This window comes from Argiope bruennichi, chromosome 3 (genome assembly GCF_947563725.1).
Source record: "Argiope bruennichi chromosome 3, qqArgBrue1.1, whole genome shotgun sequence".
In the NCBI taxonomy this organism is placed as follows: Eukaryota; Metazoa; Arthropoda; class Arachnida; order Araneae; family Araneidae; genus Argiope; species Argiope bruennichi.
The window spans coordinates 41,251,360-41,270,267 of NC_079153.1; the positions used below are offsets into that span (position 1 = coordinate 41,251,360).

At 29.6% G+C, this 18,908-nt stretch overlaps 1 protein-coding gene across 1 annotated transcript in view; it reads left to right on the forward strand.

The window, feature by feature from the left end:
- LOC129963476 (uncharacterized) overlaps window positions 1-18,908 on the forward strand; it is a 128,412-nt gene that overhangs the window by 49,614 nt on the left and 59,890 nt on the right. The window lies entirely within an intron of this gene.

The window sequence follows — 18,908 nt, forward strand, 5'->3', positions numbered from 1 at the left end:
AGCCGGTCAAATATTGAATACGGTACAAAACGTTCTGACAGATCGGAGATTGGTCTTAGAGAAAAGAATTCCCATCCATGCAGCAGAATTTGTTTCTGCTTTGGCTGAATATGTCCCCGTGTATGAAGAAGAGCATGCAGCGTATAAAGCATGGCTGATGAAAATGAGCCTTGGATCTCAACGCAAAGAATTGTGTGAACAGGAGAAAGAAGAAGCACCACTTGAAGAAGAAGTTCCTGAAGATGATGATTATTAATTTTTTAAAATTTATTTAATACAAACATATTAAATGTCAATAAAGGGTAGAGAGAAAATTATTTTAGATTCTTTATCGTTAATAATTTCTTTGATCTCTTGTTTAAGCGTTAGCGGGAAATCTTGCAATATTTCCTCCTTTTTGGTTTAATGATAATTTTTATGCTAAATATAAAATTGATTGAAAAAAAGAAACTTCACAAATAAAGAACGGTAGTGTTATGTACTTCTTTTTCATCTTTTTTCATATTTATAGTTCTAAAAGATGGAACATTTCGCCTCCTTCTTTTTTTTTTAAATTCATAATTTTTTTTAAAACATAGCTTATGAAATTATTTTTATTTCTTGCATTTGTGGAATTTGTAATTAATTTAGAATTATTTTTAAGACATCAGTTATTTTGTTTGTTCTCGATTTTTAAAATTAAGAGTAATAGCTTTTCTATTAAAATTCAACATAATTCAAGTACTAAATATTTTGAATTCCAAATTATTTCTCTAGAAATAAATTTACGGCTTTTTGTTTTCTCATATACTTAGTGTAGAAAAAGTTCTACAATCTCAAAAAAATTTGGACTCAAAATTTTCACGAATATCCACTTTTTAGTTCACTCCCTGACTTCAAAAAACACAGTTTTGGAAAATGTCTGTCCATCTGTCTGTCTGTGCCAAGACAACTCAAAAACGCTTTGAGTTAATTGGATGAAATTCGATATAAGGTCTTGACACCAAATTTGCAGATTTCTATCAAATTTTCATCACAATCCTTTCAGATTAAGTCTGTCTGTCCGGCTGTTCGAATTTAAGTTAACATGGTAGTTACAAAACAAAGAGAACTAGATGGTTAAAATTCAGTAAACTTATTTAACATTTATTCTCAAACTTATTGTAAATACCTATCAAATTTTAAGCCAAATGCAACCCTGTTTTGACTGTCTGTCGGTCTGTATTTTCAGAAACATGTAAACGCGATAATTCAAAAATGCAATGACTTAAATATATCAAATTTGGGATGGTATTTTGTGACTAAGGTATAATTTTATGTCAATAGATTGGGAAAAACGCATCCAAAATGTAAACTTCGTTTTCGGATACTATTAACTGCATGGGAAAAATTAATCGCCAAAATATCGCCAAGGATCACACGTTAGATTTAGTGAATTGATTCTCTTTAATTTGATTCTTTCAAATAGTCAAGGATTGAAGTTACGTTACTTTAATCGTCTTACATATATTGTCCTCATTGTATGCATGAAATTTTCTAATATAGACCAGTCCCATTACGATATCGATATTGATAGTCCCATACGATACGATATCGATAGTCCCATATCGATATTGAAAACGTAAATGTGCGGTTCGGCTATTTTCTAAATTGTACTGTATTGTAACCAATTTTTTTATTCGTTTTGTATACTATAAACTACATCCCTATTAAACAGAATCCTCCTTCTTTAGCTTTTAATAGTTGAAAATATTACGCGATTACATATTAATAAAACAATGCAAACTATCCTTAAAAATCAGGCAAAATACATTTTTTTTTTATAAATTGTCAAAATTCAGAAAACATCCGCAAGACGTTGATATCATTTAAAAGATGATATTTTAAATATTGAAATGATATAAAATTCATTTTTGTGCAATAATACTTTTGGAAATTACCTCAAAACAACACTAAAATGCAAATTTATTGTAAATTAATTAAAATTTGTATTAAAATTACAAAAAACGCCCCAAGATACACATTTGCATCTTCCAAGGTATGAATGTAACAAATTTGGCAACTGTAAGTCAAACGGTCTCCCCTGTAAAACACCAACACACAGAGAAACAGAGACATACATACATTCATTTTTATTGTTAGTAGAGATAGGTAAAAAAAATAACGAAAAGGACAAATTGACGAAAGGAAAAATTAAAACGGACTGTAGAGTCCTTTTTAAGTTCACTCATTTAACCTTCTCTCATTTCTTCAAACACATTTCATAGATACATAATTTATAAAAAATAAATATTAAATCCATTAAATATCTCCTAACAATTCTTTAATGATACGTAACATTGAAACAAAATATTGAGAAACTTCAATTGCTGAAATCGGTTCGTTATGTTTATGTTATAATATCCATTGCCTCATTATTTTACACTAGACTGCTCAACATTTACTCAATTAAGCTCGGTTAATATCTTACTTGGAACTTCTCACCTGGATAATATCCGCTATTTGTTACTGTTAATACATCGTCGCTCACAACATAATTAAGACAATGAGATAGCATTTAATTGATTTAAATGTGCTATGCATAGAACAAAGGAATTGCGTTATGTTATAAGCTAATTATTTCGCTTCATTACTGATGCATAATATATGATGAGAAATATGTAAACTGTTTCGAAATAGAAGTTCCAAAATGCCAAAATATGATGGGAAACATGTATTTCTGCGAAAATTTTGATTCATTTTTAGTCCTAAAAATGTTAGCTTATTTTTAAAACGATTTTGAGCATTTTGCCCTAGGAGAAACGTTATTTCGGATGCTACGACTTTTTAGTAAATAACTTTGCTTTGATTTTAAGCTATTTTTTCTGTGAATTTGAATAATTATTATTAAGACGGATCCTTTAATGCTATGAATATTCATGCAAAATATTAACAAAGATATTTCTATAGCATCCAGAGAAATTTATATCGTCTGCTGCTTTTTTCTCATTTTGCCAGCTGAGTTCGTTTTTGTATAATAGATCGACCTCCAATTCAACAAAGTTTATTTTCTTTCATAACCTATTGTAGTGATTTTTTAAGTAAATTAAAATTATGTTTCTGAATGGAGCTTATAAAAGATTTTTTTAGAACAAAATCACTTTATGTTAAGATAGATTATGTTAGATAATTCCCTAAAGCGAAAAATCTCAATTTTTATGAACAAACAAGAAGGAATTTTAAAAGTTTTTAAGAAAATCAAAAATGGTTTCTTCTGCATCTTTATTGAGCGTTAAAAATTTTAAAATATTTTTTATGCAAAAACATAAATAGAATCGAAACAAAATTATAAATGCATGAAATGCTATTAGAAGTAGTTGAAATAAATTGCAGTTATAATTGTATTTACACTTTTTTTTCTATTTTTAATGAATGATTTAGAATTTCTTATTCTGATTGTAATTCTACTTTAATGTTCTTGTAATAGTTATTGCAGCGCTTCAATCTTCTACAATTTTGTTTAAAATCCACGCTATTGTTTTAAAAAAAGAGTTTTCAAATTTCAGTACACTAACAAAAGCCTATTTTGAAACGTTTTTTATTTAATTCTTTAATATTTTTCAAACTTAAACAGATTTCAGTTATAAATATCGAAAACCTGAAAACAGCTTTTTCAATTACACTACATAATTCTCTTGAAACCTTACAACGTTTTACAAAAAATAATTATATTGCAAAAATATTGAAATATTGTATTGTCATCCGGAATACGCATCTTCAAAACATTTAGAACTCTAGCATATTAAAAAGTGAATAAATTATTTCTTACAATCTATCGCTTTCACAAACATGCGAAGTTAAATAAAAAATTATTAAGCAAAATAATTTATACAAACACACTTTTCTCAGACTTCTAAAAAGTAAAAATTTTTCTTTTAATAAACTTTTGCTTTTTTGCATTTAATTTATAATTACAATTTATAGATTTAAAAAATATTTTTTTCTCAAATTCACTAGCAAAGAGTGTATGTGAGAGAGTGTGTGTGTGTGAGAGAGAGAGAGAGTGTGTGTGAGAGAGAGAGAGTGTGTGTGTGAGAGAGAGAGAGTGTGTGTGTGAGAGAGAGAGTGTGTGTGAGAGAGAGAGAGTCTGTGTGAGAGAGAGAGTGTGTGTGTGTGAGAGAGAGAGAATGTGTGTGAGAGAGAGAGTGTGTGTGTGAGAGAGAGAGAGAATGTGTGCACGCTTGTGTGAGAGAGAAAAGAGTGCTTGTAAGAGAGAGAGAGAGAGAGCATGTGAAAGAGAGTGAGTGTGTGTCTGTGTGAGGGAGAGAGAGTTGACGCTGCACTCAGAAAGCCAGACCAGATCGTTTCATCTAGAGCTGCCGAATTTCCCACAAATGTAAATTGGAAGGGGAAAATCTGAATCTCTCTGGGGTTTTTTTTTCTCCTCTTTTTTTCGTTTTTCAACGATAACCTCTAAAAATATTATTGCTCAAAAATGATTTTCAACACTTTTCATTAAATGCAAACATTTTTGTTTTCTAAAGTCAACTCTTATCTGAGAATTTAAATATATTATTTGGAATACAGTCTTCATGTGCCTATTTTTTTAGTTAATAAATACTATTTATATCGGTTTTAGCTAGTTATTTTTTTTTACTTACAGCTCTAAAAACAATAATAGCTATATCTATTCTTATGTGTATTCTTGAAAAAAATAATTCTAGAGATTCTTCATTTCTAAAGGAAAAATTATTGCACTTGCTAAATGCTTTTAAACTATAGGTGTCGAAAAGATGTTAAATTAACCTAAATTCTGATGAAAAGAATTGCTGTTTTAAATATACTAAACAATGCTCTATTTTTTGTTGTTGTTGATGATGATGATGATGTTTGTGAAGGCAAGAATTGGCATTATAATCACAAACGAATTGTTTTATTTAAGGGAATAATTCACAATTTTCAAAATTAAAAATATTTTTTCAGCATAACATAAGTTATTTCCTACAGATAAAGTTTATACAACTTATTAAAAATTTATTATTAAAATTATTATTATTAAAATTTAATTAATTTTCCAGAATTTTGTTCACTAAATAAACTAAATCATTTTTTAAAAAAACTCGAATATTCCCAATCGGATTCTGTTTGTAGTTGTACTTACAGTTTGTTTTTAATCAATTTATTTCATTAATTCCCACGCATCTATATACGCTTCAAAATTTCATTCCATATCTCATTTCTATTCCAGCTTTCCTCCCAGGCAGACAGAACGCCGCACCAACAAAAAATTCGACGCATCCCATACTCCAATTCAAAGTGTTATTTCACTCCGCCTATTTTATAAATGAGTGTTGATATTCTCAGTTGACTAGAATTCAGGGTAGAGGGGGTGGGGGGAACTGAAATACCAATCAAGGGAGGGAAAGAACTTTGATAAAAGGGTAGAGCCCGCCGAAGATGCGTCGCCCTTGAAACAATGGAACGCAATGCGCACAAAAGCACCAAATGTCAGGGGTTGTAGGGGAGTGAAGCGGTGCCCCTATTCGAACGGGACAATCTAATGAATACGGGTCGTGGAGTGAATAGACTTGTCTTCAAAACGCCCCCGCAATTTTACCTGCGCTTTGAGGCTGCAGAGCGATACCTCTTCTGCGCAGCTCCCAGGTATTTTCCCTATCCCTGTGGTCGCCGGTCATTTTTCTTGGCGATATCGCGAGACATCAGAATAACGTCTGGGGGATAAAAATACCTGAAAAAATATTTTCCACCCCCTCCCTCTTCATCTCAGTTTTTGCTATTGATACATAAACCTACAAGTATCGGCGGCAGAGGCATTTTCGTCGAATCCGGGAAGAGCCTCGTGTATGGATGAGGGGATTGTGGAGTGCTGCTTTTCGTTCTTGCAGCACATACCGACTGATAAGCAAATAATTTGTGGTGAGATTCTGATTAATTTAAAAGAGAGGTAAACCTGCTGCTAGGAAATTCCCGATTTCACTTTTTCAAAAGTATTATTTAAATCTTTTTAATGTTATCGTTCGAAATTTGAGTATTCAAAGCTTTTCTTAAGGGAGTGCGTTTTCAGTTGGAAACATTAGTTTTTGAAATGAAATGATTTTTTTTTATTTGCTACAAACGGGAGATTGATTTGGCTGCATTATCGTTAAGTCAATTCGCAGAAGAAAATTAAAGCGGGTTATTATTAATTTTTTTTTGACTGATGGGTTAATATCATTTTAAAAAGTAGAATCACACAAATGTACATTTATACTCTGTGTACTAAATTTCAGTTTTAGCTAGGGTACAGAGAAATATAAATGTATAATTAATACTTAAGAAATATAAAAATTCCAGAGGAATAATTGTTGAGCTGCGACTTGAGTTTTAATTTATGTCTAAATCGTTAGAAGGCCAAATAAATTTGTTTTAGTTTTATTTTTTTAAAAAATATGCTTTTAACGATAATATTAAATAATCCGTTACAATAAAATAATTATATGCATAATTTCATTCTTTTTCTCTAATGATTTTTGTTTTGTTACAACGTTTTTTTGAATTCGAAATATGAAATAGAAAATTAATCAAATAAAAAGACAAAATAAAATCATCTGCATATCATATGCATTATTAAAGTTAGTTATATAATATTTTTTTAAATGTAAGAATTTTGCATTTCAAAATCATGAATTAAAATCTAAGTTACTTTCTTCTATTCATACCCACAAACTACTGTTAGAATAGAAATTTTTTTTTCAGACATATCGTCATTTTATGATGAATTTTGAAAAAAACAATTGCATGAAATATGTTTGTTCTATATGCAAGTCAATACATTTGTTCTATATGCAAGTCAATACATTTGTTCTATATGCAAGTCAATACATTTGTTCTATATGCAAGTCAATACATTTGTTCTATATGCAAGTCAATACATGTGTTCTATATACAATCAAATGCCAGTGATACAATTCAAAATGCAAACGAAATTTGACACTCACACACTTTAGCATCGGAAAGGATGAACTTTGCAATTAAAATATTTCTTCAAATTAAATTCTTTAAAATCTTTCATTTTAAAAAAGCAAATAAAATCTTTCTGTAGTCCCTTCTAAAGGGATAAAACCAAAATAAAAAAAATATTTTGCGTGCATTTTGATTCAAAATATATCATCACACAAAAAAATTATTTTCACACCATCTCAAAATTTAAAAAAATTTCGAATTTCAATAACGTCGATTCCATTACTATGCAGTTTTTCATCGATTTTTAATCCATTTTTTCCATGATTAATTTGAATACGTATCAATGCCATTTTTTAAGCGAAATACTTTAACTTATTTTATTCATTACTTACATATATTACTCACATGCTTTTACCACTGTTAATTTATTTTATTATTTATTATAAATTTTTGGCTTTTCTTTAACTTCTCAATATCTAGAATTGAAACATTTTATTTTTGTCTATGCTAATCCTTATTGCTATAGCATCAGGCTTGTACTCCAAATATTGGTTTTGAATATTTGACTAAATATTATTGAAAATTTAAATAATAAGACTTCTGAAATAGAAAGGATCTATGAACGAGAATCCTAAAATCTGTAAAAATAATAAACATCAAAATATATGTAACTGATTTAATGGACATTAGCGCTGCTTAGTGAAGCAGCTGGTAACTAAATGTTACGGCTTCTAAAAAACTAAATTTCAGTCAGCTTGTTTATTTTTAATTATATCACATGCTAAAAATCTTTATAAATTTAGTATCATAAAATTCTCATCATTGAATTATTTCACAATTTTCTTTTTCATATATGAGAAGATCGAAAAACACTAAGTAATGAGATATATATAAATATCGTTTGGTATTTGATCCTTAAAGAATCTTGTTCCGTACTTAGAAACTTATACTTCAGCAAATAATTTTATAAGAAATTCTTATTGACATTGTTCTTAAAAAAATACTTTATTCTTTAATTGTGAATTTTTACAATATTACTTTTAAATTATGATCGTCAATAAAAGTTTGATACCGAAGTGGTGGATAGCAAACTTTCGCTTTGGAATTTGAAGCTGTATATTCAAAACCTAATTCCTCTCCAAGGTTCAGCCATATAAGATACAATAAGCCTTCTACAAATTAAATCCTATAAACATCATTCCCGGTAATGTAAAAATTTGTAGAAAAAAATGCCTGCTCAGTTTTTGCCATCGTCATCTAGTCTTGTTTCAAATGTAAAAGATTTTTTTACAAAAGATTCATTGTATAGTTTTAAAAGAAGCATTAATCTAGGTAAAATAATCGACCAAAAGTTTAAATGGGAAATCTTTTTTAAGAAGTTTAAGAAATCCTTCTTTCTTAAGAACTTCATATAAACAGATTAATTAGTCATAGTTATTATTGCTCGTTATTAACTTATTTTTAATTTGTCAAATGCCGCGTTTTAAAAATCTAATTGAATTAGAGTGTAATTAATTTCACTGATGAAACGTTGTACTTTCTGGGATCTATCTGAATTTACTTCATTTGAAATATGTTCCTCTTTCAATTTTGAGTGCTATTTATCTTCAGTCATTTTGTTAATTTGTTTATTTTGATCAACATTTTAATTTTCTATTCTTTGTTTCTTTTTGTCAAAATTTATTAAATACGTGTCCTAATATTATTCGCCGGAGTCCTATAACAATTGTTCCAAAGACTGCTCCGAGCAAAGAACATGTTACTCTCTTGGCAACAAAAATAAAAGTTTAGAAATTTCATAATTTGCTGGAACACGTCATAACATAATTTCAGTATTTTAATATAAAACCAGCACCTTTGGGGATGGGGGTGGATATCTTCTTTTTTGTCTGGTGAGCTATTAATACTGACTGCATGATTATTTTAAATCTGCAAAGTAAATGTCAAAGTCATTATAGTAAGATATGCTTGCAAAATGGTGAAAAAAAAATTGAGGAAATCGGAGCATTTCTTGAGATTTGGGAGGGAAACTCTGTCGCAGTTTTGTTTTGCAGTATCTCTCGTAAAGTGAGATCAATAAGGAACAGATGACAATTGATGATATGTCTAGTATCATAAGCCTTCATATGAAATAGAAATTAGCGAAATTTGTGTAAAAGTTAGGGCAAGCCAATTATCACACATATATTGTACAATATTGCATAATATTGTTCAATAATGCCTGATATAAAACAATATTTGTAATATTGTATAATATTGTTCAATAATGCGTGATATAAAACAATATTTGTAATATTGTATAATATTGTACAATAATGCCTGATATAAAACAATATTTGTAATATTGTATAATATTGTTCAATAATGCCTGATATAAAACAATATTTTTAATATTGTATAATATTGTACAATATTGTCTGCATGGGAAGAGGGTCAAGGCCTTTGTTCTGCCACTAATTTTAAATGCATAATTACTAGTATTTTCTTATAATGTGTAAAATAAATATGTGTCTAATTTAAGTCACCTAATTGAGTTTTTAAATGTGAGATAAAATTTTAAATTAACCTCGAGCTTAATTAAATTTATTTTTAAGTTTTAATGGTGTTTCTTCATCTTAAAAAATAAATGTTTGGAACATCAAAAGGTATTTATTAATTTCTCTATTATTTCATTAATTTAATAAAATATGCAACGTTCTGTTATATTGTTAAAAAATATAAAAGATTTATTTTACCCGTGAATTCATCATTCCACCTGCTCAAATTTTGCAAATTATCTCTTTTCAACTGTACAATAGAATTAAATATTCTCTTTACTGTTAGAAAAATATTGCTAGAAAAACTTTCTCAAAGTAAAAAAAAAGAATTTTACCTCCTATAGAAATATCTGATGATTTATTTTTAGTAAAACTAGATTAGATGTAGAGATAAAACGTGTGCATTAAACACGTGCTCATCCAGATCCCGAAATTGGCACTTATGTATTTCAAAAGCACAGTAGGGAATGCCTGTTCAGAGAAAGAGAATAAATTTCAAAGCTTGGAGCTTCTGTTGCGCATTCGCCGTAATTTTGATTTTAAAAATAATCTACATGCAGCATTAAATTATTGCGTTTTTGATTTAAAGTATTTTTATATCGGATCAAAAATTTCTCCAGGCGCTACATGCATTGTTTAACAATACGGGCAATTTACTATCATTAAAGTGGTTATGATGGGTTTTTTTAAAGCCGAAAACGATTATAATTTAGAAAGTATGGAAAAGAAAATAAAAAGAATATTCTCCTCTGGACTTGCTCTCATAGAATGCTTGGTGAGACTATGTTCTGAAATGTTATGTTATCCTCATGGATTCTCCGATCCTTGTGTTTTTTCATTGTTATAGAAATTCGGCAGGTGAGAGCATGAAGCAAGAGTTCTAACAATATCGCTAATAAGTGACGATGCATTATTTCGCAAAAAAAAATCCCTCCAAACATAAATAGCAAAACATAACTGATGTGTACAAAAAGAAGCACTTTCAGAAGCTGCTAGAAAGCTCGCTCTGCCAACAACACTCCAAAGAAAGAATTCAATAGAGTGGCTGACTTCATTTGTCTCACACTTATATAGTCTCCGTGAAAGGATATCAAATTTTGGAGAAGGATCTACGGATCTCAGTACATAATAGTTCACATAATTCTTATATTTTCAACTTTCATTTGAATCGCCAAATTTGTCACTAAGTCACCAAATGTTCACAACAATTTATCGTCATGCAGAGGGTCTTTGCCTTGGCTTCATTACCATTGCAAATATAATTTTGCCCTGGCCTTTACTTCCAATCTACAGAATTACTTACGTATTGTTTTTTGATAGACCTTGAAACAATGGAAGGCAATGCGCACAAAAGCACCAAATGGAAAAACAAATCAAATGGAAAAGAAGCATCCATTCGTAATGTATTTTAGTATAACTTTGCATTTTGCTAGAGACACAGTATTACCACCAGTATATTAAATTATGATAAAAAAGATAAAATGGTAGCAGTTTTAATGAGATGTTAGTGTTTTAGCAGAAGCAGCTCAAGAGCGCTCATTAAAGTCACTTCAAGAAAAATATATATTTTTTAATTGATATAAAATCATGCTTCCTATAAGTAGCGCTTATAGTTTACCCTCTAGCTATTAAAAATCATTCAAATAAAAGAGATGAAGTCGTATCAGTCCTTATGAGATGCCAGTTTGGTGATGCAATCAAGTCAAGAACATTTGTTGAAACTATTCCAAATTGAACTTGGCTTTTTAGAGGAAGTCGTGTTAGACCTTATGAGATGCCTTTTTGGTGAAGTAATCAGGTCAAGAACATTCATTGAAATTACTCCAAACTGAATTTAACTTTTTAGCTGGTATACATCATTACAATCAATTCATTCCATCCAAGCGATCATTCTTTGAATGAAGAGAAACTTTTAACAGTGGGAATGAAGATATAATTTCGTCGATAAATTATAAAAACTCGCCAAGGTAGTTAAGTAAGCTCTCAGTAAGCCTGATAGAAGCAACGTAACTTTGCATATTTTGATATAAAGTTCATACTATCTTTTCGAATGAATATGAATCTGCATAGTAGAGAGAAGTATTAGTAGTGGTGCTTACCAGAATTCTTGAGATGTTTAGATTCTATTGTATTTGAAGATTTGATACTCACGACAATGGAATTTCTAAATTGTTTTTAATAACTAACTGATGTGCCACAGATTCAACGGTTTATGTAGCTATTTTCTTCCAGGGAAAGAATTTTTTTAATAAATTCAGAACTTATTTATGACTATCTGATAATGAATTTAGGGGGGGGGGACACCTATACAGAATGACTGGAATGACTGACTACAGATAGATATAATGCTAATAAACGTGTTTTTCCGACTTAAGGGGATCTGAAACATGCAGATTCAACAAATTCCTGACTTCTTTTGGCAATTATAATACTTTCTCAATACTTCATTTGCAAGAAAGTAGAAAGGACTTTGATTGCAATAACAACTTGAATTATCATGAGAAACAGAAGATTTAAGGTTTTTTTTTTTCATTTTAAATTCCACCATTATCTTATTTCATCTTATTCGTATTAAGTCTGATATCCATCAGTTTCTTTTTTAAAAAAATTAAATTAAAATTTGAATTTTGAATTTCATTATCGTCTGCTTTCAAAAAATATTTCGTCTGATTCGAAACGTTATTATTAACAATTTATGTACATACAAACTTTGGAATATCTAACGATCATCAGTTTCTTTGCGATAAATATTTAGGAACTGCCATCTTCCATTTTATAATCATATTGTATAAAAGACATTTCACCTAATTGGTATTATAAGTTTAGGAGCATCATGTGGTGTATCTCCTTAAAAATCCCCTTTTACAAGATAAAAACACCGTCGATCAAAAACATTTCACTTTAGAATTTAATGATATATGCTGCCTAACTCCAATATATAAAATTAATTTCATTTTAATGCCTATGATAAAATTACACTTATGATTGTTTGTTATCATTTCTATTGCTAGTTACGTTTCAAGAACTGTAATTTCTATTTCAACGCATAAAGTAGTTGTCATAACAGAAATTATTTATGGGAAATCTTGCATAATAAGTTTTTTGATTTGTTTCTTTTGAACTTGCAGCTACTGCTCATTATCTTTTTCTGCCATTTTTTTTCCTAATAAAAAAAATTCGTTAGTTACAAACAAACAATTTAATCAATTTACAAATTGTTTGAATAAACATCGAATGCCACGATATTTGATACTTTTATAAAGTTCTTTGTCAGTCAATACAGTTTTTAAAGAAATTTTTTGAACTATATTGACTAACGTGATAAAAAAAATAGAGTATCGTGATAAAAAAAAATAGAGGTTTCTAATTCTTGTTTTATTTTTTAGTCTTTAATGTACCATTCAATGTTATAAAAATTATGGAATATATACTATATAAATATAGTACAGTATAAAGTATTCAGTATATAAGTATTATGAAATATTTAATATTATTCAAATTCATCACGAGATGGCGCTACTAATATAGAATCAAGACTCAATTAGATTAATTTGGTAAATAATAATTATATACTTGAAACTATTAAAATAATGTATTTTCTATGAAATTTGCCATGTGTATAATGTCTAGAAGATCAAAAATTGAAAGAAGAATTATGAAATTCAATCTTTAAAAACATGTCAAAAATGAAGTGACGTAAATAAGCAGAAATCCTGAAAAAAAAAACCTCTTTTTCTTCATCCTATTCAAAATATGCAAAGCGAAAGTATTGAAATTGTCGAAATATTCGAATCCCAGATTGTGACGTTTATCAACGTCTTAGATCTCGCTGAGACCGGAAAGCAGAGTTTGGAATTATATCTGCCTGTGAACACGATAACTCAGAAACGCTTTGAGTTAGATGGCTGAAATTTAGTATGTGATCTATAAACCAAAGATGTTGTAGATTTTCTATCAAATTTTGAATTAAATTAATTCTCAATAAGTCTTGGGTCTCGTTGTCAGAATACAAATGAAAAAAATATATAAAAATCTGCAAAATCCAAATGAACAAAATTTGGTACAGAGATTTAGCAATTAAAATGAAGAGTTGTATCGTTTTTGGAACCAAACACATTGACGTCTGTCCGTCTGTATTTTCGCATGAATTCAAACACAATATCTCAAAAATGCAATGACTTAAATAGATGAAATAAGTAATCATATTAAAATTGCTGTTCTATGCTTTTTTTTTTTTTGGTTTTTAATAGGTCTGTAAAAAAAGCGTCCAAAATGCATATTTGTTTTTCTTTACTATACTACAAAGCATAAAGTTCTCACGTGCAATACTCAGAAAAAAAATCTGAGATCCGATATCGTTCACTGCCTTTCCTAAGACACATGGTTCCAAAATTAGCATAAGATTTGAATTTGCCACCATTCGTGCATTAAAGTGTTTGCAACCCTATTAAAAAAACCATTTGACAGCTGATATTTTAGGATAAGTAAAAATAGAGCGTTACACAATCATTGTGAAAAAATATTTCAAAAATAATAAAAGTCCAGCGGCCACAATTCAAAAATTTGAGAAATGGCCCCCTAGATCGCGTGATTTAACACCATTGGATATGAGGTTATTTGAAGGCAAAGCTCTATTCCAACAAGCCCACAAGCACGCGGGCATTGAAGGAGGAAATTCAACGAGGCATCAATGAAATTCAACTACATTTATGTAAACTGGTCATGGAAAATTTTGACAAAATAGTGCGTATTTGTTAACAAAGCCGTGCAGGCCATTCGCAATATGTGTTATTCCATACATAATCCAATCCTTGTACTTTCCGATTCAATAAAAAAATAAAACTTTAAGGGAAAAAAACGTGTTTTTTATCTAATTCAAAACTTGTATTAACACGTTGTTTTCTATCGTGTAAAGCTCCATTTCTACTACCTAAACTATTAACTTTCAAATGTTTTTTATTAGTGTTTCCATCATTTTACTTCACGAATGGTGGAAAACTCAAATCTTGTGTTCATTTTGGGACATCCTTTATATGGGAAAGGGAAGATAACAGTATAATTTGATTTAAAATTTTTTTATCTTTCCCGAAATTTAACCGAAACAAAAATAAATTGAAAATGGAGAATTAATTGATCGATATTTTAGACAAGAGACTTAAATCGTCACCCTCAACACTTCGGGAAACACAAAAGAAGTTTTCCTTAAAGGATTATAAACGTGGTGAAACTCGAAGAAAAAAAAATAAGAGATGGTAGCATTAAATCGACAATTGTCTAAACTTTGAACGAGGAAATAAAAGCTGACTAAAATGCCAGATGATATTTTGGTTTTCTGGTAAACAATTGTGTAATATGAGCGCATTGGGTAACTGTTTACAAAAAATTTTGGGATTAACTTTTCGTAAAGCAAGTAAAAATATCTCTCAATTCGAATGGCATTGTCAGACATAAACAGATAAAAGTGTTTATTCTAGGTTTTATTCACAAATATAAATGCGTTTCAGTAGCGTGCGATGCTCAAACTTGTATTCATGAAAAAATCGTTCATAACTACAAATTTTTATTATGAAAAGAATTATATTTTTTAAAATATATAATTACTAAAATAATAATTTTTTAGTTTAAGTTCAGTTTTAGAGTCTCTTTCCAGTTAATCTAATTGTAAAAACATAAATGAATTTTTCATAAATATTTAAGAATTTTCTTTCTCATATACATTGGAGTGTGGAAAAGGCACCTTCGAACGATTTTTTAATCTTTAATTAGAATTTTAATTAATTAAAATCAGGAGAAATTTTTGCGAGTTTTTTTCTCGAGATGACAGCCAAAAAATTCAAAAATTATCTTTTTAATGATATAAATTTAAATGTTGCAAAATTTTTAAATTCAAATTTAAGCGGCTTTTTAAGATATTGTTAATAAATTTTAAAACAATGCTTTCATTATTGTAACTGAAATCTTACCAATTCCATTGTTTTAATTGGTAATTTTTTTATCATTGTTAAAAGTTAAGAAAAAAGAATTATCTATATAATTTATATCTCTATTATTAGTAGAGATTTTTTTTTATTTCGTTGTCCTTATAATGAAAGTTTTAACTCTAGAATCAATCAATGGTACGAGAATTTTAAAATGCATCCATTTTTAAATATTGTTTGTGTTTTTGTAGTAAAATTGAATGCATAAAGATATGGATTAAAAAGTTCATTTCAATAAAAAAGCATTTCAATGCATATCACAAAGAAGAGAATGGAGCAAGCTTTCGAAAAAATGTGAAAAATATCTATACAAATTTTAAATTCAAAATATTTTGTTGGGGATACCATTAAGAACAAGTTACACGTTATTGTTGTTTCTAATAGCAATTGGCATAGAAAGGCCCACTGATTTAGAAGTCAGTGATCAGCCAAAGATGCGTCTCTTGTTTTTTCAGTAGCACCATCTAAGGCCTAGAGTATGACTTAGCTACACACACGTTTTTGCGGGACGGATTTCATTCACTCATCCACAGATCGTAATTTAGACCTGAATAAGAGAACAATCCCCCTGATCCAGTACCCCCAGTGGTATTGCTCTCTACATAGAGGACTTAGTGACCACGACAGATTTATTCGTGTGCCAGCCACCACACACACACGGAGAGTCTTCGACACGCGGAGTTCGAACACGCAACCCAAAGGACGCAAATCCAACGTCCTACCACCCAGGCTATCCGGCCGTACAAGTTACATAGAATGCTTAATTGAACATTGTAGCAACTACTGATTCCGACAAACCATGTGGTCGCCAAAGACGGCCTTAATGGACAAATCAAAGAATCTGTCTCACAGCACTACTGACTGGATTTCGACAGTTTTTATTGCATATAAAAGATCACGACCTCTAGATGCATCATTAATAATTACCTATGATTCCATCACCACTTATTTTCGGCAGAAATTTCAAAGCTCTATTACATGGTATGGGAGGATATAAGATTTCCTGTTCCAACCATTGTTCCGATTTCCCCAATTTTTATTTCATATTAAAGTTTATATCTCATAAGAATGTCATTAATAGTCGTTTTCGTCCCATTTTTCTCCAGTTTTGAGAGTTATCGCAAAATGAAATTTTGATAAGCAACTCAACCTTGACAATTAGAACAAATTAGAACCATTTAGCAAGCATAACTAACCTATCTTAATATTCTTTTTTTATATTGCAACTACAGTTTTAAATATTATTTTTTAATTGTGATAAGATGAAATTTATCAAAATAGGTTGATGTGGTTAAATTATTATTAACTAGCCATTTAAAATGTTCAATGAAAAGTATTATGCAACGATTTCTTTATTGCTTCTTTAGCAAAATATATTTAAGCTTCAAATTTAACTGTCATATAATTCACTCAAATAGAGGCCTTAAGCAGTTCTGTTCATTGCACTCTGTATCTCCTTCAAATTTTCTGTCAGCTCCCGTAAAATTTTAACTTTAAATTTAAATGGAAATAATTAATCTGCAATTAATAAAAAAGCACATTTTTATCGAAACCAAGCATTTTTTTAAAAATGAGTGCTGATAGTATAGGCGAAGAGTTAATCGCCAAAAGTGGACAGAAATTAAAATAGATAAAATGTGTAATAAACATATTTTTTTTATAAATATATTTCTCTGTAGTTTCCGAAAAAAAAGTATTGGCTCCAGGAAAGGTGAACATTTTAGTTAGTTATTTATTAAGATCTAAAAAAAAAAATTATCATTTAGATTTCATTTTCTAATAATCTTAATGAAAAATTATTTTTATAAATTATTATTAATGGGATGACGGCAATGTCAATATTCATTTTTCCATTATCTTATAATACTCACTTCTTAATTCGAAGATTTATTTTCTAGCTTAAAAATCGAATCTTGAATCCTGAAGATGTAACAAAAATAACTTTTAAATTAAATTGCTATACTTTTCATAAATAAATCATGACGTTCAATGACAAAAAAAATTAAAATTAATGTCCTTTTAAACAGCAAATGTAAGGAAAGAAAAGATTTACATTAACGACTGAATTGACTATAAGGGAGCACATTAGCTAGTAAGAAACTCATTCCAGTGACGTCAAACATTGAAATTAAATATTTATATATTCGCTCAGATCAACTCAACTCGTCTTGTAATCTCATAAACGACTTCCTTGAATGAAACTATTGCAGAAGAAAGACATTCAGTCGCACCGAAAAAGAAAAAGAAATATTTTTCGAAGCTTTGTTTCTAATAGAAGATACAAAAAAAGGTGCTATGCGTGTAGTAAACTTCTCCATTTTTTTTTCGTTCTGTGGTAGAAGTGGAGCACTTTATTGAGTTTTATAACGAGTTTCTATATTTGACATCCGTTGCCCCAAATGACAGTAGTGGCTTAAACTCTGACGTCATCTCCCACGTCACGAATCACAGAGCTGTTAAGTTACGATAAGTCTACAATGGGAGACATTTCGGACCACAATGAGACTATTTGGGGGAAAGTGAGAATCTAATCTGGGGCGGCTTTGGTTACGATTATCTCTAATTTATCGAATTTCTTCTCATTAACATCACAGCTAAACATTCATTCCAAAAACATAGTGGATTTGTTAGTTCGGATTAGACAGGATGACATTGAAAATTCGATTCATTCACAAAAGTCCGGATTAAGAAACCAAAAAGAAGAATCACAAGAAGGAAAAACAATTTTTAAGCAGAAGATAGCTGTCGAAAATTGCTTTTATTATTTAACACTTTAGATAAGTAATAATTCATTAATTTTAATAATAATATTATTATTAGCTAAAAGCTTTAATCATTTAAAAATAATTTTAATTATGTAATTTTGATTTAAGAATATAATATACTGTATTTTTAATTTAAAAGGTGGAAAACGCAACTTAAAAGAGTACATACCTTATTTTATACTACGTATAGAAAGAGAAAGTATAGCAATATTTAAAAAAAAAAATCCGAGCTCAAGATTTTTACTCCATATTTCAGAACTCTACGAGTCCGAAGTTTAATTTAGTTATATTAACGTCCCGTTTTAAAGCAACACTAGGGATATTTTGGGACGGAACTCGTAATTTTGAATCACGGTCAGATGACGAGAGCCACACCTGAGCTGGCATCCCCCTCAACATACCACACCAAGGAATGACATTTGGCCCGAACAGTTTAGCGTGAATCAGATCCGCTTACACGACGGTTCTTTGGAGGAATCGGGTCTCGAACATGAAAACATCCGATTCAGCAGCCGAGATCTTGCCACCATTCCACTGCGGCCCCACGAGTACGAAAGATAATTTCTGGTATTACCTCAGCCCGTCTGAGCAAAATTCTAACTCAAAAGGGATATGAGCAAGATAAATGAATTTAGTATGTGGTCTTTAATAAATTTGTAGATTTCCGTCATATTTTGAATGAAGTCTATTCTCAGAAAGTCTGGCTG